This window comes from Aethina tumida, chromosome 5, assembly GCF_024364675.1.
Source record: "Aethina tumida isolate Nest 87 chromosome 5, icAetTumi1.1, whole genome shotgun sequence".
Taxonomy (NCBI): Eukaryota; Metazoa; Arthropoda; class Insecta; order Coleoptera; family Nitidulidae; genus Aethina; species Aethina tumida.
In genome coordinates this window covers 14385598-14403547 of record NC_065439.1, presented here as the reverse complement: position 1 = coordinate 14403547, position 17950 = coordinate 14385598, and the positions used below count along the sequence as shown (strand labels likewise).

The window sequence follows — 17950 nt, the reverse complement described above, 5'->3', positions numbered from 1 at the left end:
TTTGTGTGTAAAAGTTGTTAATACATATAAATGAAAACTTATAGATTTTATATTTATTACATCTTTTGTTTAAAAACTTTTTTATTATTCTAATAAGTAACATAAAAACATTTTGGCACGTTCAAAAATATTATATTAAAAAGGTCGATTATAATAAAACTTCGTAAAACAGTAAAAAATAAAATAATAAAATATTTTTTCACATACGTAAAAAATGTAACAATATATGTTATTAAACAAAAATAAATTAATTTCAAAATTTTGAAATCATGAATATTTTGTTTACAAACTATCCAGTAATTCAAAATTATTTTAAGTCACTCATAACACAAATAAATATTTTCTGTATAATATAAAATGTTAAAAATATTCTAAAATTTTTAACAAGCTTAATTAATAATGTTTGACTGCAAAACTTTTTATGTTTACAAAATTTCTTATGAAAATTTTATATTTTATACTGTAAGAAATACAATATTATAATAAAAATATATAGTATACATTTATTTAAAAACTTATTTATATCTCTAACAACTATTTTTTAGCAAGTTTAAAAGTATTTTAAAGTTTTCTTATAGTTATATCATAAATAATTTAAAACTGATAAGGACTAAGTGGTCAAGTTTGTTAAAGTTTACGAGGCACCATAAAACATTCAGTATATAATTTTTAATTTTTACTTTATAAATAAATATAAATATTTCAAAAATAATCGTTCCATCATTGTGGCTAAAAGTCTTTAATTACTAAACTTCTATTGTAGTTTACAAAATATCACTTTAAAGCCATACAATAATGCCATTAATAATTTTGGAACAACAATAAACTCATCTCTTTACATTCAAAGCATTTACATTTTTCAAGCAACAAACACTAATAACCTGAACCAAACAAAACAGCACAATTTCCCAATAACAATACCAAAAGAAAACACAAACCGTCGACCAGAAACTGTTATAATTGCGTGAGATCACCCAGATTGATCAGATAATTAAATTACAAGAAAATTACCATAGGCGTACAATATTTAGCGGCGGTGATACGGCTGATCCGCTCCGTCGCGATTTTTTTCTCGGCCTTAATTAAACGCGTTCGGAAAATAATGATAAAACGGATAAAACGGATAAAACGAGGATCGATTTGTGTTTTACCGTTCGTGCGTTTCAAGTTTATTTGCGTTTCGGCCGACCTTTTCACTGTCCACATTCATCAATTAATAATTAATTAATACGTCTGACATTTAGCCTAATGTCAATTTATAAATTAATCAATAGCTTTCCAACGGAATGTCAGGAAAAGGTGTCCCACTTCGGTCCGGCTAAGAGCGATAACGTAAAAAATAAACGGTTTAATATAAAATGTTGGGTTGGGTGTCACTTTAAAATTTATGAATGGTGGTCAAACATTGTAAAATGCACCATATGGAGTGGCGCACAAAGCGTATTTGTAGCCGGGGCGATAATTGCAACGCAAATACAATTTGTATGAATTCAAATAAAAGAGAGGAAGCGACAGGAAAGCGCTAACACATGGTAATGGGCACTGCCACTGTAAAATTTTCAAGCCGACTCCCGTTCACGTTTCTTGCGGTTAATTGACATGAAATTATTGTCACTAATTCCCGTATTTTACTCAAAACGTTCATTTCACTTAACAATAATCGTTGTTTAAATTATTCCGTTGTCGTCGTGACGAATATTTAAACGTGTTACATGTTTAGATTGCGTTACGAACTTTGATTGAATGCCATCATGAGAACATAATTATTAATGGCGTATTGGGCAAGTGACTAAACAAAAATTCGTAATAATCTACTTCTCTCGCCACTTTTTTCCCAACAAACGGGCCCAATTCAAGTGCCGCTCAGCAGGTTGCATTAACAAATTAATATACGCTGAGCCTACTCATTCAGCGACCGTTTTTTCGATTATTAGCCGATAAAAAAAAATGTTTTTTTCGTCAATGAAGCCACACAATATTTAATAACTTTCCATTCGTCGTTTGGTTTAATTCACGAAATTTAATTTGTTCCTTGCGACAGGTTTTTATGTTGATTTTTCCTGGATATAGCGAAATTAATCAAGTGTCATAATAAAGTAGCTTTCTAATGATGAAGATTGAACGTACACGTGTGACGCAAAAAAAAAACAAATAAAACAACTTTCATTACAACGTCCAAGTCAAGTGTAAGGAAATAATGCCAATAAATTACCGGCCCAAATGGTTCTGGGCATATTTTTAACACCACCCAGGGTGGTCGGCCAAAAGGGTCCAGAACTGTGACAAATTGTGATTATATATTGCTTTATTATAGATACACACTCGATTGCTTCCTATTTGTTACGAGCCACGATGGAGATTTACCAACAAAGGCTGACAGATCGGCCGCATAACCGTTAGACGCGACTTGATGGTGGTAGTCGTTCTTTTTGTGATTTGAGCGTAACATATCTATTCAAATTAATATTATTAGTGCATTGATTGAGTGTGATTCGGTGTATTCTGGTATTAAGCATTAAGAGAGAAAAGCTGAACCCAACTTTAACTTTATTTTCTACAATTGAAAAATCATCAAATACTTTAAAATCGTCAGGATATTTTTGAAAATTTTTCTTTTCAATTTAGAATATTCCGTTTTTTTTGAGATATTCTTAATTTCATAGATCTTCTAGTGTTTCACAATGTTGACTTATTTAAAATTTGATTTTCTAATTTTCAGGATCTCTATGAGATTTGGTTTAACAAAAATTCCTGAAATTTTCCGTTGTTGATTTTTTTTAAATATTCTCAATTTTTCACTTGAACGAAGATGTGAAAAAGGAATTAAGAAAAAAGTCAATTCTTTTAGAACATTCCTGAAAATTATCAGACAGATGATTTTTATAATCCTTTAATTTTATATATATTCTACTTTTTTAATAAATTTGGACTTATTTCTTTCTTCATATTTAAAATCTTTGTTTATAGTTATCAAAATTTGTTTTATGTCTATTATTAGTGTTCTTCATATATTTTAGAGTTTCACTTACTAACATCCTTGGTATTCATGAAAATATTAATATTCTATGAAAACTTTTATAAAATCTGCAGGTTTTGTCTACCTTATAAAATTTTTAAAAACTTATTCGTAACTTTGTATTTTATATTCCTTAAATTCTTTAAAAGATTCTGATTCTTTAATATGTTATAATTATTTTCTAGTTTTTTCAATATGATTGGGATATTCTGATATTTTTGTTTTTTTTTTTAAATACATAATATTCATAATTTTAAAAAAAAAATTTATTTCATTTTTCAGATTTTTCAAAATTGTCTGATTTATTAAAAAATACTCCTTTAAGATATTGTTATTGTTAAAAATATTCTAGTTATTAAAATTCTAGAATTTTTAATAAATTTAAATATTTAGAATTTTTCAATATCTTATATTTTTTTATTCTTATTTTCTTCTGTCTTCAGGTTTTAAAAAATATTTTGATTCACTAAAATCTTTTATTTTCTTCAAAATTGCTTTTCCTCAAATTATTCTTTATTTTTAATAAATTTCATATTCTTTAAAATCTATAAATGATTTCTGATTCTTAAAATTACTTTATAATTAGAAATTGTTTAATTGGATTAGAATATTCTGATCACTTTTGACGTTTTAAAATATATTCAGAATTTTGAGTATCACCTGAATGTCAAAATTTTTTCAATGTTTCTTAAATTTTAAAATTGTCTGATTCATTAAAAGATTCTTTTAGGTTATTTTTTATTTTTTCAGATAAAAAATCTTCTGATTCACTAAATTCTTTTGGTTTACGTCAAATTATTCATTATTTTTAATAAATTTCACATTCTTTAACATATATAAAAGATTTATTATTCTTAATATTTTCTGAATCTTAAAATTATTTTATTATTTGAAATTATCTAGTTGTTTCGGTTGAATTAGAATATTCTGATACATTTTGACGTTTTAAAATATATTCAGAATTTTGAGTATCATCTGATTATCAAAATTTTTCATAAGTTTTAAAATTGTTTGATTCATTAAAAGCAGTTTTTTAGGTTATTCATTTTTTTTTTTTCAGACAAAAAAATCTTGTAATTCACTAATTTCTTTTGGTTTATTCAATACATTCTTAATATATTATGAAACTTTTTATTTTATTATTTGAAATTGCCTATTTGTTTCGGTTGGGTTAGAATATTCTGAATCCTTTTGACGTTTTAAAATATATTCAGAATTTTGAGTATCATCTGATTGACAGAAGTTTTAAAATTATCTGATTCATTAAAAACTGGTTGCTTTAACATTCCAGTTATTCAAATTTTTTAACTTTTAAATATTTTTAGCTTTATAATCTTTTGATATTTTGATTCTTTTAGGTTATTCTTTTTTTCAGACAAAAAAAAAAATTTGATCCACTGAATTCTTTTGATTTATTTAAAATTTGCTTTTCATCAAATTATTCATTATTTTTAATAAATTTCATATTCTTTAAAATCTATAAAAGATTTCATATTATTTAATATATTCTGAATTTTAAAATTATTTTATTATTTGAAATCATTTTGTTGTTTCGGTTGTATTAGAATATTCTGACCTCTTTTGACGTTGAAAAATATTTTCAAAATTTTGAGTATTATCTGATTATAAAATTTTGTCCAAATTTTTATAAGTTTTAAAATTGTCTGATTCATTAATAGCTGGTTACATTTTTAGCTTTATAATCTTTTGAATCTCTAATAATATATTAGATTTTTCGATTTTTCAGGCTTTAAAAAATCTTCTGATTCAATAAAATTTTTAGATTTATTTTCCTTATAAATTATTTAGTGTTTTTGGAATCTAATTCCTTAAAATTTTCAGTTTTTTATATGTGATTTTAGTTTATCGATTATCAGAATCTTCTGATTCACTTTTTTAGGTTTTCTTCACGTTTTCCAATGGTCTAAATCTTCCAGATTAGGTTGGGCTAACCTTACCTAATCTTCCAGATCAAAGTATCCTGATATTTTAAAATATTGTTATGTTATTTAGCATTTTCTGAGATTTAAATCTTTTTTCTAGTTAACCCGATTTTATTGGCTTTTTAGAACTGTTGGATTTGATTCACGGTTTTCTTAGAACCGTCTTATTCGTTGATATCTCTGGTTATTAAAAATCATATGTTAATGTTTTTCAGGTTTTTCAGAAACTTCTCTATTTCCATCATAAAAATATGCTACTAATAAATGTATATTTATAATTTTGGTTCTTTAAGTTCATTAATAAAATAGTTAAAAAATTCCAGGGTAAAAAAATGTTAAAATGAGATTCTCCTGTTACAGATGTATAATTAAAGCATTAGCAACCACTCAATTTAGTGTTTGGTGAAGTGATTGCCCAATTTTCGAAATCGACACCGAATTCCCCAGTTTCATCAAAAATAATTAGCAGATTCGCAATTGTCATTATCAGGCGAGGCGCCAACACCGTTAGAGAGACACCTCAGCCACCCGATAAGATCGCCGATCGCCGATCGCCGACCGTCGAACGCATACCGACGCGATGATAATGGCCAATCCGGATCGAAAAATCGTTTCGGCCGGTCCAGCATCGCCGGGCATCGCCGGGCATCGCCAGCATCGCGCGCTAGTCAATAAATCCAGCGCGTTCGGTCCGGAGGAGCGGCGGCCCCTTTGAAGATGTGCCGCGCGACGGGGCGGAGGGGGACAAGGCTCGCGCGGCGGCACCTTTGTGTTGCCTTATACGGTAACTAATTATCGTGAATGCCGACCGCCGACCGGCACAATAACACGATCGAATAACGTGTGGCCTCTCTTCGTACGAGCAGCACTGGTCGACGTCGTCGTCGGTCCGGTCCGCGCTCGATGCGGCGATGACGCAGGGCACTTAGCGCTGGCCCCGCGAACGCGCCGGTACGGACCTGGAACGCGGACGCGACGACGGCCGTTTAATGTGCACGAAAAGTTTTCGTTGCGACGGCGCGAAAATTTCAATATGGCCGGCATCGAACTGAGTAAATAATGTCTGATCTCAATTTTATTATTTCGTTTGGTTTCAAGTGACTGACTGAAAAATTTTCACTAATATTGAAAATAAGTTGAAAAAGTACAACAATGATAATTTCAAACATCTGAAGCAACTTGAAAATGTTAAAATTAAAAAATAATATTTTTGGCAATCATTTTAAACTATTAATGCAAAATTATAGTTTTATGTAATATTATTATTTTTATAAATTAATATCCAATTTTAGTGATAAAATTTGCTAAAAAACTAAACCTCATAAAAATCATAAATTTATTAAAAAAAAAAAATTGATTAAGATTAAAATTTATTAATTAAAATAAATTATTGTTTATGTATTTTGTCAAAAAGTTTTAATAAATATTAACAAATAATATTGAATAATGTCAAATTTCTAAACAATAAAACTTTGTTTTAAAAAAATGTTGTGTTACAAAATATGCTTTTATTTTTAGTTGTAATATCAGATTAAAAATAGCATAATTTTTAGTAATAATTTATATTTATAAAAATTCATCCATGAAGAAGTTTAAAACACTAACATAATTAAAATAACTGAATTAAGAAAATTACAATATTTTTGGCAATATTTTTAATTATATTTATCAAATAAAAAACTTCACACAATACAATTTGTATCGATAATTATAAACAATATGAACTATACAGATTAGAAAAATATACATACATGTATTAATGAAAAGTACTTTTTGTTGTAATATAAAATAAAAAATAGGAAATTTGGCAAGTAATTTTTAAATATTAGAATAATATTACAATTATAAATATAATTAATTATAAATATAATTAATTGTTGTTGAAATATAATTAATTAAATATAATTAAATTAAAAAAGCTACTTCATTTTTCAAATTTTTGACATAATTAAAATAACTATATATATTTTAAGCAATATTTTAAATTATAATTATCAAATAAGATCTACAAAAAACTTTATAATAAATTTATTTATAAAAAATATGCGTACATTTTTTATTTTCAATATATTATTATTGTTGTATAATAGTCTTAAATAAGACAAAAACTCCATTTTAATAGAACTAAAATTATTGAATTAAAAAAAATACATTTTTTATCAATAATTATACATACATGTATTAATAAAAAGTACTCGTTGTTGAAATATAAAAAAATGGTAATTTGGTAATTTTTAAATATTATAATAAAATTATAGATATAAATAACATGAACAAAAAAGCTGCTTCACTTTTTAAATTTTTAACAAAATTAAAATAACTGAATTTAAAAAAATGACAATATTTTTAATTATAATTATTAAATAAGATCTATAAAACACGTGTTTTTTAGAGATAAATTGAAACTTTAAAATCAATTTATTTATAAATAATATGCATTTGTTATTGCTAATATAAAATAAAAAAGGTCCAAAATGTTTATTAATAATTATGAATTATTATTGTTATTATTATTACAGACATAAATAAGAAAAAAAATCATTTTAATAGAACTAAAATTATTGAATTAGGAAAATACAATCTTTATCAATAATTATAAACAATATAGAACTTTAAAAAATATAAATATATAGAATAGAAAAATGTACAGACATGTATTAATAAAAATTAATTTTTGAAAAATTGGAAATTTTGGTAAGTAATTTTTAAATATTATAATAAAATTACAGTTACAAATAATATGAAAATTAAAAAAAAAAATTAAAACAAAATTTTTTAAAAAAAGTTTAAAGTTTATATTAACGAGTTTAATTAAAAAAATACATAATTTTATCTTTAAATATTATTTATTATTATTAAATTAAAACCAAAATATTAAGAATTAAAAATAAACAAATTATAAAATAATTATAAAAAATAAATTATAAATAATTTAAAAAATTACATTATATTTGTAAATATCTTTAATTATTATTATAAAATAACAGCTACAACTTAATTTAAAGTAATAAATAACAGCTACATCTTAATTTAAAGTAATTTATATTTAAACTTTGTAAATAATTTTTTATTATTATTATTATTATTATTAAATATCAGCTATAAATAAATGAAAATATTCTAAAAAGAAACTAAACTTATATAACAAACTTATTTTAAAAATTTAAGAAAGCTTACTCAAAAATAAATAAAAATAATATGTTTTATCAATATTATTAATACTTTGTTTTAAATTTTGTCTGATATAATATAAAACAGAAATTTGAAGTTAAATATATTAGTTAAAAATATATGTAATATTTAAAATAAAAAGCACACAAACTGGCGCATCCACCAAAATTTTACTTCCTTTTGAAAATTTTGTTCTTAAATAATGTTTGCTTATTTAAAAAACACACAAACAAAATTTTACCTAATTTATTAAAATATCATTGTTTTTTTTTTGAAATTTGTGATATTAAAAAATATTAAATTAATTTAATTTTTTTGAACGCTCTAGAACTTTTTTATTCATTTAAGTTTGTTACAACATACATACATATTTCATTTACATTTTTATTATTTATTACAGTTAATTACGGTCTTAACTATAATATATGCAATAAAACTTTATACATAAAACATGCAAATTATTTTGTTTTATTTCGCAATTATGACTTTTTTATTGTGTGTGTTTATTTTTCTTTGCTTAAATTTTTTGAGCTATGAAATATTATTTCTTCATTATTTGATAAATTGTTAATATTTCTTTATTAATATTAATTACAAAATATAATAATTACAGGCCATAATTGCGCAATAATTATTTGTTTATTATTGTTTCCTTAATTTTGTTTATTTATGATCATAGAAATATTATTTATAGCCTTTACATTACGATATCCGCCGAAACCGAAATAAAAAAATTCAAACGAAACAGTCCGCGGAAATAAATTTGGACGCAGCCCGAAACGAGAACGTCTCAATCCGTTAACAGATCATGATCTCGTAATGGCGTTCGAAGCCGTCAATTACGCGAGAGTTTCTAGGAAATGGTTAGCGAAATAATTACAAGACCACTGTCCCGGCCAATCAATAGGCCAGGGGACGTTTAAATCGGCTTATTATGTTAATCGGGACCTAATAAAAAAATGTATCATTCGGAAAATCTAGACGATCGCACGCCTCGTTTCTAATTAAACTCGATGGATACGAGGGAATAAATTAACATAATGTTGCGTTGCGTGGAAACAATATTATCGCGTTGTTATTAATTAATTAATGCGGTAATGACAGAATAAACGAACGCAAAAATTATTAATATTGTCTTGGGCAAATGAAATTCTTTGATTGCATATGGTATTTTTACGAGAGGCACATTACTTTCCAATTAAAAAATTAATTAAAGATGTAATGGAGAAAGAACATTACTGTAATAATAATAGCACAAGTTTATTTTTCCTAATCATACAGACAAATTATTATAATTGCGTATAGATAATAAAATTTGAACTGTACGAATACGAATCCGGCACCATAAAAAGGCCAAAGCTAATTTATAGAAACTATGAAGATTGTAAGTGCTCATTTTGCCGGTTAACAAAGCGGAAAATTAAAAGTATTTGTTTTTGTGCGTGGATCTGAAATTTTCGTCCAAAATGCAGGAAACAATCGCAATTAATCGGTAATCATTCGAATCGCGGCGAATTATTGACATACGCTAATAACAAATCTTCAACCGTCGTAAAAAGAGCGACGGCGATGCAAAATTGTAAAAAGCACGAATCGATAGTTTCATGCATAACTATAATAACATTAATTACCGGTTTGGGTACTTAGAAGTAAGTAAGTATGCTAATTTATTGTTTATGATTAATGTTGTAAACTCGTTTCACAGGATATTTCTTATTAGATTTCAGTGATTAATCGTGGAAAAATAAGAAAATTATAGTTTCGCGTTACATGCATTAATATTGTTTCGAATTTATTAACATTAATTATTTTATTTCATTATTTCGTTGTTTGGATTCTCTATAATTAAATTCATTAGCACGTAATTTTTGTTATTACGGCATATTACTAAACGCGCTGGATTTCTATTCAATCCGCTTCGTTTCGAATTAAGACATATCCTACATTAATTAATTGTTTCATTAATTAATTTATTCAATGCGTAACTGCATAATTGATTATATCGGTTTTTTCAAACGGAAAATCATATCGGACTTGATCAGGTTCATTCTTATAATTTTCGAATCAATGAATTATATTTATCAAAACAATTTTAATGACAACAAAATAATTTACTTTTTATGATAAAAATTCTGTAATATGATATATATAAACAAATATTATAAAAGCAATTAACATTACAACTACTTACAAAACTGAGCAAAATATAGGACAAAACTTCAGGAGGTTATTTACTGGATTATTTCACAAATCTTTAGTCCTTTGATGATTTTTGAAGAATCAACTTGTTCCATAAACAAAGTGTTAAAAGAAGACTTAGGCAGTTAAAAGAAGACTTAGGCAGAAGAAACAACTGGTTAAACGTCCGGAACTATTTTTAAAACATTGATTGACGCTATCTCTGATGGTTTCTGAAATATACGATGTCCCGGAAAGGTCTTTTGAAAATTCTACCACAAATTTTTGGGGTGAAAACAATTCGATTTGCCTTACTACAAAAGTTAACAATTACGGAGATACGAGACGTCGAATGATAAAGTTACTTTCAATGTTTTTATGGTGTTTTCTAAAATCATTGGTTTGCTCCAGACCCATAAATACCGAAGAGGAATTATGGAGACGTTGCCAAGATTTTAAAGCAATATGTGGAAATGATGCAAAGAGTACAGTTTAAGTTTTTTAGTCAAATTAAACGGTGATTACTTTGAACACTTGCTTACTTAATAGTGTTTTTGCGTAACTAATATTAATCACATTCTTTCAGTTTTATTTTACTGCGTGTCCTTTAATTGCATTTTTCTGTCAAACGGTTGTTCGTAGCGGCATTAACGATAACGCAACACGTAGACTGACATATATTGCCATTCCAGAAACATGTGCATTCAATGGCAAAAATGTTTGGACATGTATATTTTATACATCAAATTTGTTCACCCAAAAAAACTCATCTATACCAAATTTTATAACATTTCTATTGATATAAAATAAGGAAAATTGAAAATAAATTAATAACTTCGACTATCATTTGAGATATTTTCAAAAAGGGTATATTTTTTTTAATTACCTTGTATCAAATTCAATTAATGTTCTGTTTTTATTTCAAATAGAAATTGTAGCCGAGATTTCCACTGTAATATATTGGAAAAATCAATTTTTTCAAAGAGATATAATTTATGATGTAATAAAATGATATTAATGGTATATTTCGAGATAATTACTATAAAAAAATGAAGACGACGTAACTGATAATTTATTTTATTTAGATTATTAAAAACCAAATTTCATATGTGATTTAAAATTGTAATACATTACTAATTTTCAATTTAATTATCACTTCTGATATCAGATATTTAATTTGATACCATCGATATTAAAATATTAAAAATTTATAAAAAATATCTTAACTAAGAACACTTCAATTTGTCATAAATTTTATTTTTTATTTAACTAAATTATTTGAAGTTAATGTTTATGTGTATATTATTTCAAAATTTCAAAGAGACATAATGTTTGGGGTCAGATGCTTGTAGAAAGTTCAAAAAAATATGTTAAAAAAAAGTTATTACATTTTCAAAATTTGCCAATCAAAACAATCAATTTTCACCTCGAGAATCGGTGATTCTGTACAGATATTTCTGGGGCACACGGTATATATGTAACAAATTCTTAACATAGTATAAAATATTTACTACAAAAAATTCTTTTTCAGTTAATATGCTGTTTTTATTTCAAATAGAAAATGTAGCCGAATTTTCCAATATAGTATGTTGGAAAAATCAATCTGTCAAAAAAGATATAATTTGTTATATTTAACTAAGATACAATAATATTAGTAGTATATTTCGAGATAATTGCTATAAAAAATGAAGAGGAGGTAACTGATAATTATTAAAAACCAAATTTTATAGGTGACTTAAAAATTGTAATATATTACTAATTTTTAATTTAATTGTCACTTCTGTTGTCAGATATTTAATTTGGTACCATTTTCCATACGTTTCATAGAAGTCGATATTAAATATATCAAAAAATATCTTAACTAAAGACTCTTAAATTTTTTCAGATATTTCTAATTACTTGAAGTTAATGTTGATGTGCATATTATTTCAAAATTTTCAAAGAGACATAATGTTTGAGGTATTTGAGGTCAGATAGCTGTAGAAAGTTTCTACTCTCAAAAAAATATATTAAAAAAATCCTAAATTAAAATAAAATTTATACCGAGACAATTTTTATAAACTAAAGAAAATTCTAATTAGATAACTTATTATGTGTCTTAAATGTCTTAAAATTGTTTAAATAGTCGTACTTAACTGTGATTATGTAAACCAATCATTTACCAATTACACGCCCCGCAATTCGTGTGAAAACTGTTAAACTTCCTCGATTGTTCGTTTAAATGGTTAAACCACTCAACTTTAATACGATTCATTATTAATGCTGAAAAAGTATTTTGAAATTAATTAAAAAAACACTTTAGAAATGTTGCAAAATAGAAACGTTCATTTAAACGATTAAAATATTTAATTTTACAACTAGTTGCTACTAAATGAAAAAATATCTATTAAGAAAATTAATAAGAAGAATGTAATTGATTCTTGAAATAGAATTTATGTACTTTAAGTATTATTTCAAATTTGACGTTATTAAAAATAATCTTATATAAGATGGGTTTAATTTAAAATTCTACTTTGTATAAGCCGTAATTTTGAAATTGTTTATAATTGAGTATGTTGTATTGATTCTGAAAATTGCACCGTATTGATCGAGTACTTTCATAATTACAATTATTATTGTGCTTCGCTTCAATGAAAACCGACTTGTTTAAATAACAATGATTAATTTATACACTTAATTAACTCCAGTATTTAATATTATTAATGAGTTTAGCTGGGAAACAAATTTCCAACGAAAAAAACACATTAATCTGTCGCCTCCAGAAAAACGCAATTAATCCCCCCAAAAAAAAAAAACGAACCCGATGCGTTCGCTAACACGCCATAACAAGACAAATCATCGGAATCCAACAAACCGAAATCAACCCGCCCCGGATTAAAAGAAAAGACAGACCATTTAACGAATAACGACGAAAGGCAAGAAAAAAACCGTACGCATCAGGATGTAAAGCGGTTCATCAGATTGTCAATTATGCACGTCAAACACCTACAACGGGTTCCGTCTCGTTCCCTCGCGCCGAATGCCCCAATGTCGTCGTCTCGTTTTACCACCCAGAAACAAAAGAATCACACCTAACATGGCTTCCTACATGGAAACGATGGAAACGCCATTCAGGTGTTCTAGATGGTGTTTTTTTTATCGATGCGACTGCCCTCTGCCCACCCAATAAGTGGCTCGCTCGAAACGAATGCCGGCACCTTGTAAAGATACGGGCTTGTTCACACACACATACACACACACACACACATTCACTTGCACACCGGTGTGGCTTTTTCTCCATCATATGCTTTGCATGTAGTTAATGGACACATAATATTTTAATTATTTAAAAATGGAGTAAATCTAACCTCGCATTTTATTTAACCAATTAGAATGAGTAATTTTTAAAATATGCGTCCTTATTGGTTTATTAAATACATTATGCAGCGACATCTATTCAGTTTCTGATATATTTAAAACGGAATATTTGACAGTTTAAAAATTTTTTTGTAAAAGAATAATTTAATGGAAACTAGTATTAAATGTTCTCGTATCTAGAGGCAAAAATATTTGAAAATCTATACAATATTATATATTATATTATATTACAAAAATATTGTGATGTAACCAAAGTTGTCCTTTTTAAAAGTTAACAATAACCAAAATACGTGTGGAGAAATTTTAATTTTAATTTTATTCTTTACCTACCATATATAACCTTTTTAATACTGAAAGTTATATTTTAATTAATTTTTGTAAATTAATAAGAGTACGTTGTATAACATTTTTTATAATTCTTAAATGGTAATATTTTGTAAAAATATCGTTTATCCAAAGTTTTCGCAAAAAAGGGCCTTTTATAAATACCTCTTAGGATGATATATTTGAATTTAAAATATTCGATTTAGTGAAATAATAAATATTATTAGAATATTTCCATAAATTCAGTTTTCTATCAGCTATGAAACCACTAATTTTATCATTCAGGAGATATTTATGAGTAATTTATTTCCTAGAAAAAATACTATTAATTTGTCCTTAAATATATTTACAAACAGTAAACACATTGGAATATCTTATTTTCATACATCTGTAGTATATTAAAAAGAATATTCATTATGACAGACTGTTGGATGATAAACGTGCAGAGTTCTACCCAAAAATGATGTCGCGATCTGTTAACTCGGAACCGAATTACTACTATGATATAACAGAAAAACAAGTATAAAAATATAAAAAAATGGTTTCTAGTATGAATACTTAAGTTACATTCTTTACAAATGAGAAGTAGAAAACCAATATAATTAATGTGTGTAGATTTTAAAAGATTTTTTTCAATTACACACGATATTTAAAAACTAATAAAATATATTATTTGAGAACTATTAACACTAATTATTCAATTTGAAATATGCATTTCATACATATTCATACAATTTTTAACTAGCTCAAACACTAAGAAATATTGTTTCCATATTATAATATTAATTTTTATAACTATGGCTAATGTAAAATTAATTTGAAAAAAACGACTTAAAAATAATTTTAATGGCGTAATCTACGGTTAACTTTAATCATGGAAAAAATTGTACAAAAGGTAAAATCTTTAAATTTATTTATCCAATTAATTATTATTTGTTTAACTAATTAATTAAAAACAGGAGTTTTATTTAATTATTAAATTTAATTAACTTGCCTATTAAACTAAACATTTTATTAGACTGAGTCGATGATATATTACTATTGTGTATATAATTAAAATATATTATTGTATTTTAAAATTTAATGATATACATATTAAAATTGATTATAGGGGATTAAAAAAATAAATTAAAATTTTTAAATAATAATTAATCTATATATAGTATTATTAAATTAAAATGCATTAATAAAATTAAATATTTATTATGAATGTTAAATCACATTTAAATTCACGAATCAAAACAATAATTTCGAATATTGCATATATTTGTCATATAAATTATTACATTATATATTTTATTATATATATTTTCAACAAGTGCCATCTATTGTGAAATAGTTTAGATAGTTCAATATTGGTGCAGTTTGTATATAGAGTGGTGCAACTGAAGGTCACCACAATTTTATAGCGCCATCTACGATCTGAACTATTCATCGCTTCAACACAATTTAAAAGATTTACAGAGTTCTATATAAAATGTAAGTAGTAACGTTTTCTGTTTTTCTACTAAATTAAAAAAGTACACAAACACTAACTTGATTAACTAACAACATAGATGGAGCTAACAGGAAAAAGTTTTATATCATTTTATTTTTTGCGATTGTTAATTATTCTCTGTGTGCATGTATTTAATTTTAATTGACTTTAAATAATTTAATTCCCAATATTTCATTAAGTCAATAAATAAATAATCTGACTCCATATAAGAATTTATTTGTAAAAAATATTATTTATGTCAATCAATTTATTTCCAAAGACACAAAACAAAGCCAAACAACAATAATAAATCTAAAATATTATCGTAAGCGTTTATTCGAATCAAATTCGAGACAATTGAAACCGATCGCCTTAAATCACGCTGATTATACGTTACGTTTGGAAAACTTACGACTATGAAACTAATGATACGGACGCGGCCACTTTTGTCCACTTCGAAAACCCGTGGACGGGTAAAATTATCTACGTTTCAACCGCAACACGATCTCCTCGACTCGATTCGTGCTCTTTCATCGGAATGTTCAGGTGCTTTGTTCGTATTTAATGATCGAAATCATATTTTGTTGTTGTTTTAAGACAAAATTATTTTGAAGAGAAAAAAAATAAATTTTAATAAATCAATGAATAATGTTGATAGTAGACGTCTAATTAGGGTTAGTTTAATAATATTTTATGAAATAAATGTAATAAACAAATTTTTGAAATGTTGGCATAAAATAACTGAGTATTTTCTTCAGTTAAATAGCAGTCCCTGTAGCGCAGAGGATAGCGCGTTGGACTTCTAATCCAAAGGTCGTGGGTTCGATCCCCACCAGGGATGCACTGTGCTTAACTTTTTTATTATTATGTAAATTCTTTAAGTTCTTATTAGATGTAAAAAACGAAATTTCAAACTTATTGTATTTATTTTTTTTTTTTTCATTATCACATATTTTTAATTTAAACTATGTACACTCATTAGTAATTAATTAAATGATGCAAATATTTAAAAAAATGTTAGTTGCCATACTTTAAATTTTACAAATAATTGCAGCAACTATTCGTACAAAAAAAATGTTAGAATCTCACAGAACGAATGGAGTATGTAGCGAAATAATGTTAGATTATTAACAATCTTATCTCTCCTTATTAACGTAATGCAAACTAAAGCATTCACAAAACGGGCAACTTAATTAAACAAGCATTCCGTAAAGTAAAAACAAATCGCACGGAAAACTGGCTGTGAGAAATGCGCGACGGCGAATTCCACGAATTCATTTATATTTATCGGCATCTCGGAGCGACAATAAATTTCATATTGATTTGCATCCAAATGCTTTCCGACTACGTGTTTAATGTAAAAGATTAGGTAGAACGTTTTTACCAGTTCACAATAATGTCTGGCCGATTATTTCTAAAAGCAATTGCCTATTAATACTATTTAAATGACACGGGCATCGGACGCGAGAAGACAAGACATCTCGGCAACATTCGGACCTTCTCACAATAATTTACATAACATATTACATACTACATTATAAAGTTTATATTGATTTATTTTATTTTTTGTCGTAATTAACCCTTTTTCTTATTTCTTTAAATTCTTTTAATTTAATTCGTTTAATATTAGTTATTTTTTTTATTTGTATGTTGGTAACAATTTCATTTTCAGTTTTCAATAACATTTAATTATATTAATAAATAAATTTCATAATTATATTTTTCTGCAAGTTACATTATATCATTTTCAAATATATTTCATACGTCAATTTGATTTTTAATGGACATTATATATTTCTAAAATGATTATTTTGTATTTCTTTAAAACTTTTTCATTTTATACTTTTATTCACAATCAAATAACTTTAATAAGTTTAAATTTTAGGTGGTAATTTAATTGTTAAGAAGTTTATAACAAAATTATAATTTTTAACCCCTCAAGCAATTAACTACTTTAAATATATTTACAATTATTACAATATTTTTGTATTAATTATGTTTATCATTTATTATTTTCTTAAGATTTTTATTCCGAATTGAATAATTATGTAAAGTTTCAGAATTTTTTGGATTACTATTTGGTTCTTGATAAATTTTAATGTTGAAAATTTGTTTTTTAAAGTAAGTTATAAAGTATTTCCCTAAATTTAATTTAATTGTTGTTAAAAGTTATATACTGATAATATTAACATATAAACAAATATATTTATTTTCTATTAAAATTTCACATTTCTTTTTAAAAAAGTAATTTTCTATTCGTTTGGAAAAATTAATATATTCAAAATAATTTAGTTGATGTAGAAAATTATTTTACGTAAGCCTTTTTTAAATGTTAATAATTTGTTTCATTTTATTTTTTAACTCGATTCAGAAATATACCTAATAATTTTTTTAAATGAATTATTTGCAAACTTTTTTAAATTTGCATCCACCATTTGTTGAAATAGAAATATGAAGTAACTAATTTATAAAATAGGAAAACAA

General features: G+C 25.5%; 1 non-coding gene across 1 annotated transcript; it reads left to right on the top strand.

Moving 5' to 3' along the window:
• The first annotated feature begins 16234 nt into the window (after positions 1-16234).
• Trnar-ucu (transfer RNA arginine (anticodon UCU)) lies at positions 16235-16307 on the top strand. Its single transcript has one exon. It is a non-coding gene; the product is annotated as a tRNA-Arg (tRNA).
• The last annotated feature ends 1643 nt before the right edge of the window (positions 16308-17950 follow it).